This window comes from Porites lutea, chromosome 5, assembly GCF_958299795.1.
Source record: "Porites lutea chromosome 5, jaPorLute2.1, whole genome shotgun sequence".
NCBI lineage: Eukaryota > Metazoa > Cnidaria > Anthozoa > Scleractinia > Poritidae > Porites > Porites lutea.
The window spans coordinates 12,762,209-12,769,769 of NC_133205.1; the positions used below are offsets into that span (position 1 = coordinate 12,762,209).

Here is a 7,561-nt window from a genome sequence, read left to right on the forward strand (position 1 = left end):
CTAGCATTTTTCAAGCATGATTTCCATTACAAAAGCAAGGAGGTTCGCATCAAAACCAGATCAACCTCAGCCTCACGTTCACTCAAAGGCTAAGATACTGGTTGCGGCCACATCTACGACGTAACGAAAGTTTACCTTAAGTTAGTGTCAAGTTACGTGATCTCATACCTGACATGTTACAACAACAGTTAGTTCTAATTAGCCTATGTAAATGTTTTGTTTTGTTTTTGGTTTCCCTCTCGCTTCACGCTTGGTTTTTAATTTGCATATTTATATACGCTCATCTCGCACGTGCGAAAAGAAGTGTAAAATTCTGATTGGTTGTTTGTTTGTAAACTTAAGACTAACTCACAAACCCTCCTTGGGTATAACTATAGTTAGTCTGTATTGTTTTGGATCACCTGGGCGTAAATTTTCTAACTATAGTTAGAGCGAACAGAGAAGAGAGGTCACATTACCGAAATAGCTAACTATGGTTATCCCCGTCCTAACTATAGTTAGTAGCCCAGATGTGACCGCAGCCACTAAGTCCACAACTGTAAAGAGGTCTATTATCAGGAAGACTAAACTTAAGTAACACGTTGAAAATGAGCTTGACTTCCCGGGGCAAATTAATAAAATCACTGTCATTTAATACCGGCTCTGAAAAAGTGGAACATCTTTTAGACTTACATGTAGCATTGAACTACTACTTCTAATTCTTCTAAATAACCAAAACAAAACATGAAGCTTATGAAATAAGCAAAAAGATAGTATTTTGATATCCCAATTGCCACGTGAGAAACATGATATTTGACACGTTTGTGTCTTGTCTTTCCTCAATAGCGTAACGTTACAAATTAGGGACGGGTCGTACTTGAGTGAATTTTGAGAGATCGAAATGTTTGGATAATATTTTTAAAAAAAATATCTAGGTTCCAAATTTTGGAACAGGTTGCATTAAACAAATTATCATTTTCTAAAACGCCGGTGATTGACATAAACATCAATCATATAAATAATCTCATCATCAAGGAGAGCTCGTATTTACTCACTTCACTGAGCATCACGCGAAATGGATCTCTGCGATATGATTATTTTCACGACATTATGCCTTTTCCTGAATTTTCTGTGTTTGTCGCAACAAAATACCATTGTAGTTTTAGTACTTGTCATGGAAGTTGCGGTTGGCTCAAGCTTTTAGAAGACGCGGATGGCACTTGCATCAATGTTGACTACGAAAACATCCATAGGTTTGGACTTTGGGAACATGCTCTTTCTGGAATTTTTCTGCTGGCTATCCGGAAGTACGCATGATGCCCGTATCTTGCGGAACAGCACATTATATCAAAGAGCTGAACAAGGACACAAACTTACTGGTCCTGTAGTTGACGGGGATGGCCACGAAATTGACCCATATGCACTAGGCTACAGTGCTTACCCGATATCTCCATGACTACAAAAGCCATTCCCGGACTCAACAAAGGAATGGTCTGAAATACAGTTCAACCGCGAGCTATCGAGTGCTAAAGTAGAGAGTGCATTTGACCGCCTGAACTCTCGGTGGAGAATTTTACAAAAGCGGCTTGATAGCGACATAGCATTGTCTGTCAAAACCGCCATTGCCTGTGGTGCACAATTCTGTATCAAAATGGGAGACAATTTGGGATGACGATGGAAATCATGACAACGAAGATGTTGTAAGAGATAATGACAAAATCAGAGACATCTTATCACGACTTTTGAAACACTCTACTGCAATGACACATGGCTCAATGTGATAATGTCACATGACTTGCCAGTGGTCAACCTACAATAAGGAAAGAAGAATGTTTGTTATACTCACTATGTAAGGCATGGGTAAGGAGTCAATTACGTTGAGCATGGAATTGGCTAAAACTCAATGTTACGAGTTCGAATGTTTTGAGGATAATTATTCACTGACTGTCGGCACGCTGGGATGTCGAATTAACACAAGGAAGTTTAATACCAAAGGAACATAGTCTTTAGAGAGCTTTAAAACACAGCATCCCCCAACACAAACTTGACTTGAACTTAAGTAAAACTAAACAGCCTCTGCCAATAATAACAAACTCTCACTTGAACTTCAGATATGTTACGGCTTCCGCCAACTTGTAAACACAGAACTTGAAAATCGACCTTCGCCACACTTCACTAAACACAGCACTCCAGCTCGTGGGAAAAAAACTTAGTTCGTCAACAGAACTCGCTTGGAACTTGTATACCGTTTGACATGAGGTTCTACAAAATACTAAACAGGCGAATAGTAGTAGCTTTCCGACATATTTTATGATTTCAGTAACTTATGCAAATCTGCTGACTCATGCTGAAATGTAAACATGCCCTAATTAATTACTTATGAATTATCCAAAAACGTAGAGAACGTTCGAGAAAGTTTCGCAACGCATGACAGCAATTTTACTACGTAACACTCAACAAAGACAAAACGTCTTTGTGCAGAATTTTGTAACTTTAAATATCAACTTTCATACATTCCTGAGCGTCGCGAATCCTTTACTTCTCTCTCCACCGAAGTAAAAACACATTTTAGTCATCTGACTTACCGAACAGCACAAAGACAACGACAGGAGCAGAAAAAAGTCGCCAATCCATACTCACCTGACCGTGCATATGCATGAACCTGGGGTTAGGACGAATTTTCACAGCGTTCATAAACCTTAATATTTGTCGCGTACCAGGAGAATTTCAGATGGATCCTGACAAAATCGGTAAACAAACTTAACTGGAAAAAACAGCATTATTTGAAATATGTGCTACAACCCCGGACAAAACTGTTGAGACAATTCCATCTATTTTCTAACTTTTGCGCCCTACTCCCGTCTCCCCTAAACACAAAAAGTAAACCCCCTCCCCACCCGCTATTCAAAGTTGCCTTGGTCTAAAAACCAACGTGTATAATTGCCATGCTATCCCAAACAACTTTGGAGAAAGTTGTCAGTGCAACTAAGTATCACTACCTCTAAGGGGTATTTTTAACTGCTCCGGCGCATTCTTGAGTCCTCGTGCATGACCTGCACACCACGCACTATTATTTTTGAACAGGACAGTTGTCCTGCGCAAATATAATAAATACCCAGCCTTATCTAATTTATTCGACATGTAAGCACAATTAACGTTGGTAAAAAGGCCGGAGGTAAGGCTCCTATTAAGATATCATACTTGTGACACACAGTAACTTCTTAACCGTGGCCACCAACCACAATTAATTTCAATACTTTTTCTGTAAACAGCATGATTTCTTTCTCATTTAGGTATAAGGTTTCTAATTTATGGCTAAATTTCTAAGTGCATAATTAATGCGTCCAAATTGTTTTTATGATACCTTCTTTCGTAGTCACAAAGCTTTAGACAAGTACAACATCTGTGCAAAAAATCAATACCCTCCGACCTTACATTGCGAAGTTACAGCGATTTGAACAACTGGCCTTCACAGACAACCCCGGACAAAACTGTTGAGACAATTCCATCTATTTTCTAACTTTTGCGCCCTACTCCCGTCTCCCCTAAACACAAAAAGTAAACCCTCTCCCCACCCCTATTCAAGGTTGCCTTGGTCTAAAAACCAACGTGTATAATTGCCATGCTATCCTAAACAACTTTGGATAAGGGGAGGGGGGAAATCGGACATTCATTTGGCGGAGGTTTCAGTTTTTGCCGGGATGACGGGAAAAAATAGGCATTTTCGCGATTTGTCTCAACAGGTTTTGTCCGGGGTTGCAGCTATTTTTGTGCAATACACCTCATTTTAAACACAAAAATTTCTGAAAAAATTTTAGCGAATTATAGCCCTTATTTTGCTGCCGTTTGAATTTTATTCGCTAATTTATTAAAGTAGAGCGAAATGTTTACAAAACCGCTAACAAGACTGCCTAGATACATACTAATCAAATCCTTCTTTCTAGAAACTAGCTAGAGCTATCTCCATGATCTTTCACACACATTTTTAAAAAGATTGAAACTACTATGAAGAGAAATTGCATGTCAAAAGCGCTTCGTTTTCTACAGATAACATCTGAACATCAGTCATGCCTAAATATCTCGACAAAGCTTTTACAGATTTCGCTTAAACTTCACGAACATCAAAGCGGCTATTGGACAAAAAAGCTTCTGTGAACGATTTTGGAAGAACAGTTCCCAGTGCCGAGAAAAACTGCTGCAAGTAAAATAGGTAATGGCGTCACTTCATTGCTATGACAACTCCGACATCATTGCAACCCTGCACAAACAAATTTTTATCTTTATCAGATACAATTGTGGTGGTAATTTTTCCAAATCTCTGTTTATGGCGGTATAGTTAATGCTCAAACTTGGGAGGTGTTGATCCTGAAAAACTCTATCGTAATGTACGTCCCTTGAATTATCTGCTTCTTTTTCTTCCAATAGCTGCTGTATCTTTTTTTGGATGGCATCAAAAATCGTTGCTTTTTAGCTTGAAGCTCCATGTTTGTGTTGTTGTGTTCACTCACGAAAGTCAAAACAAGCATTGTTTCTCCATAGTTATTCGAGGAGACTGGTTATGAAAAGCGGCAAACATCCATGATAAAAATAACAGTGCTGCAGTTTATGTTGGAAGCACCCTGAAAGTGCACAATCCTTTGTTTTCTGTTGGCAAATTGTTACGGAATAAATTAATGCAACGTTTTTATTGGTCAATACAATCAAAATGATAGGAATTCTTTTGAACGTTGTGCACTTTCAGGTCCACAAAAACATATAACAAAGGAGTCTGATGGGTTTCATAACCATTCCACGCAATTAACTATGGTTTCTCGCGCCTTCTAACACGCCACTTTTCACTAGACCTAAGTCCTGTTATATCCGGAGCGGCGATCGAGATACATTTGAATTTTGTTAAGGTCACCTGGCCTTATTAAAATTGTGATTGGACCAGAGCTTGACAGGCTGTCATGTCAACGAAATTACAGCCACAGAAACTGAAAAATCTGGAGCATGTTATTGAAGGATTTACTATTTTAAGTGGACTGTTAGCAAACCTGGCTTGCTGTGGATGGCGGGCGCTGTAGAATAAGTCATAGAAAGAAAGGATAGAAGAACTAATAATAAAACTTAAACTGACCAGAATTTATTTGAGTTGTAAATCGACTGGCTATCGAACATGACCCGAACCGCTGCTTTATAGTTAGTCGCGCACTGTTTGACTCGATCAGTTTTAATACCGCCTGCGTGGCTTGACAGGCAGATAACAATGGCTTATTCTAAACACTTTGAAGTATTCTTTTTCTCTACTACATCCGGCGTAAAATACTGTATTCAAAATTTCTGTAGATTACATTAATCAGTTAATTCCTAAATTTTTCTCTTGTATTTTCCAGAAACAACATATGCCACTAGTTCAAAATTTTACTGTACTAGAATTTTTCCAAACAAACTTGGTTTTCCTGTTTTCCAGCATTTGAAATTACGAAGGTAACAACTGCGACTAAAAAAACGTAGGGCAAATATTGACGCGGAAGGGGTGTATCGCCTGATATCCTCCATCCAATTTGCCACCAAATCGCGTGAAAATTAATCAGTGGGTAATAAATATCCTTTTATATTTAAAAATTGTTTATTTTAGGGATAGACCTCGCTTTTAAAGGGCTTACCGGCATGATAACCCACACGGGATGCTGGGAAAACACTCGAAAAGCTTGTAAATCATGGGCTGAAGGCGGGTGATTTACAAGCGTTTCGTGTGTTCTCCCAACATCCCAACTGGGTTATCACGCCAGTTAACCCATAGAAAGTGGGGTCTACTGGGTTTATAAATAACTTCAAGGAAACGGAATCCTATGCGCAAAAAAAGTTGTTTTATTACTGTGATCAAGTCGCGTCTTTTCTCTAAAGTCAACATAAGCCAATGACAACTCACGATGTAATCTAGCGTTCAACTTTCTCAAAACTCAGTTTCATCAGACAAGAAACAGCAGCACCTCAAGATACAACTTTTCTGCACTCATCGAGAACAAATGTAAGCTGTTTTATGGGAAAAGAAAGCATACATTCACGCGAATGTAGAATGAAAAAATACGATCATGTTTTTTTAATACAGACGATTCATGACAAACTTTTGTTGAGTCGATCGGTACAAATTTTGTAGGCTGGCGTACGGAACTGGCAGCCATTGTGATGAAGGACTTCACTCCATTTTTACAAGTTCCATTGGTTCAAGATTCAAGAACTGTTGTTTGGACTCTTTCAGGATCAACAACTGCTGCAGTAACGATGTGGCAGCATTTGCAAAGATTGTCAATGTATGGATCTTCAGCGATCGACGGCATGCCAGTGGTAGCTCTAAATTTGGAAGCAGGATTCGTTGCCGTGGCCAGATATTGGCGTTATTGTTTCTCAATTTGTGAAGCCAGATGATTTGAAGAAGATTATGGCATTGACATTACCGAATAGTTTGTGCAAATATTGGGGACAAAACACCGCGAAACTGGCGTCCAGTTGAAGAATGCTTGAAATGAACTCACGGTTTAAATTTGTTGCGGGTTTTCTAAACATGGAATTCACACAGTTGTTGTTTTTGCAATTTCGCATCCTCGCCAAATATGAATTAAACTGCTTTCCAGCTTTGTATCTGATAATTTGAAATAGTGGAACTCAGCGATACAGTGCAAAAAAAACAAACGATTTTTAAAACAGAGGGAGAGAGGGGGTGGATACGTAAATTATTCTGTTTTTTAGCTTTTCCAAATCGCATGGTCTGGATGCCTTTTTCTGAGTTTACCGGTATAATAAACCATAGGTTTTTGACCAATCAGAATGCAAGTACTCTCTCAGTTATTTTATAAATACAAATAGGCATTACAGGAGAATTCCCAAAAAAATCCTGAAAACACGCAATTCAGTGGCATTTCATTGTTATAGTGTTGTGCCACTTAAGGTGGCTGAACACAGTTTTGTCAGTTATCTATTATGTGTCATTTGCCAAATCTTGGCACGAGAAAGGTTACACCTCACAAGCTGAAACTTGGCAAGTGAAAAATATACTGATGAAAGATTTTGAGCTAAAACGTGACGTTTTCCTAGTTTCCATGGCAACATGAACGATTGTATACAACCTTAAAATTTTACTTTTGCTCAGTTTACATAATATTCGCTCATTAAATTTTCCTATGAACTTGCACACAGCTTACTATAATTAATTACCATTTGAAACGTATTTGACCAAATTTTAACATACGGGTTTTTAGATAATCAATAATGTAATTGTACTGTAATTATTAAATGTGTCACAAAAATTCGTCTGTTCAACTTCCATTTTAAAATTCTCATTATTTAAAATACGATAGGAGTAAAAATTCTGCAAAATATCACAAAATTTTCAAGAGTAGATTTTGAGAAAGCGTCTTATGTGCACCATTGCTTTTTTCGTCGCCAAGTTTGTTTGTCTAATTTAAAACACGCGCCGTCACGCGAGTTACCGCTGACTGCCCGCAAAACTGTATTCAGCCACCTTAACCAGACACTCTGCACACGTATACTCCGCAAAATTATGAAATAATGAAAGAGGGTAAATGCTCCCGCTTTCAGT

At 38.4% G+C, this 7,561-nt stretch overlaps 1 protein-coding gene across 1 annotated transcript in view; it reads right to left on the reverse strand.

Annotated features, from left to right (window-relative positions):
- The window catches only part of LOC140939220 (U3 small nucleolar RNA-associated protein 15 homolog), a 133,554-nt gene that overhangs the window by 34,834 nt on the left and 91,159 nt on the right, over positions 1-7,561 (reverse strand). The gene's annotated exons all lie outside the window — the stretch shown is intronic.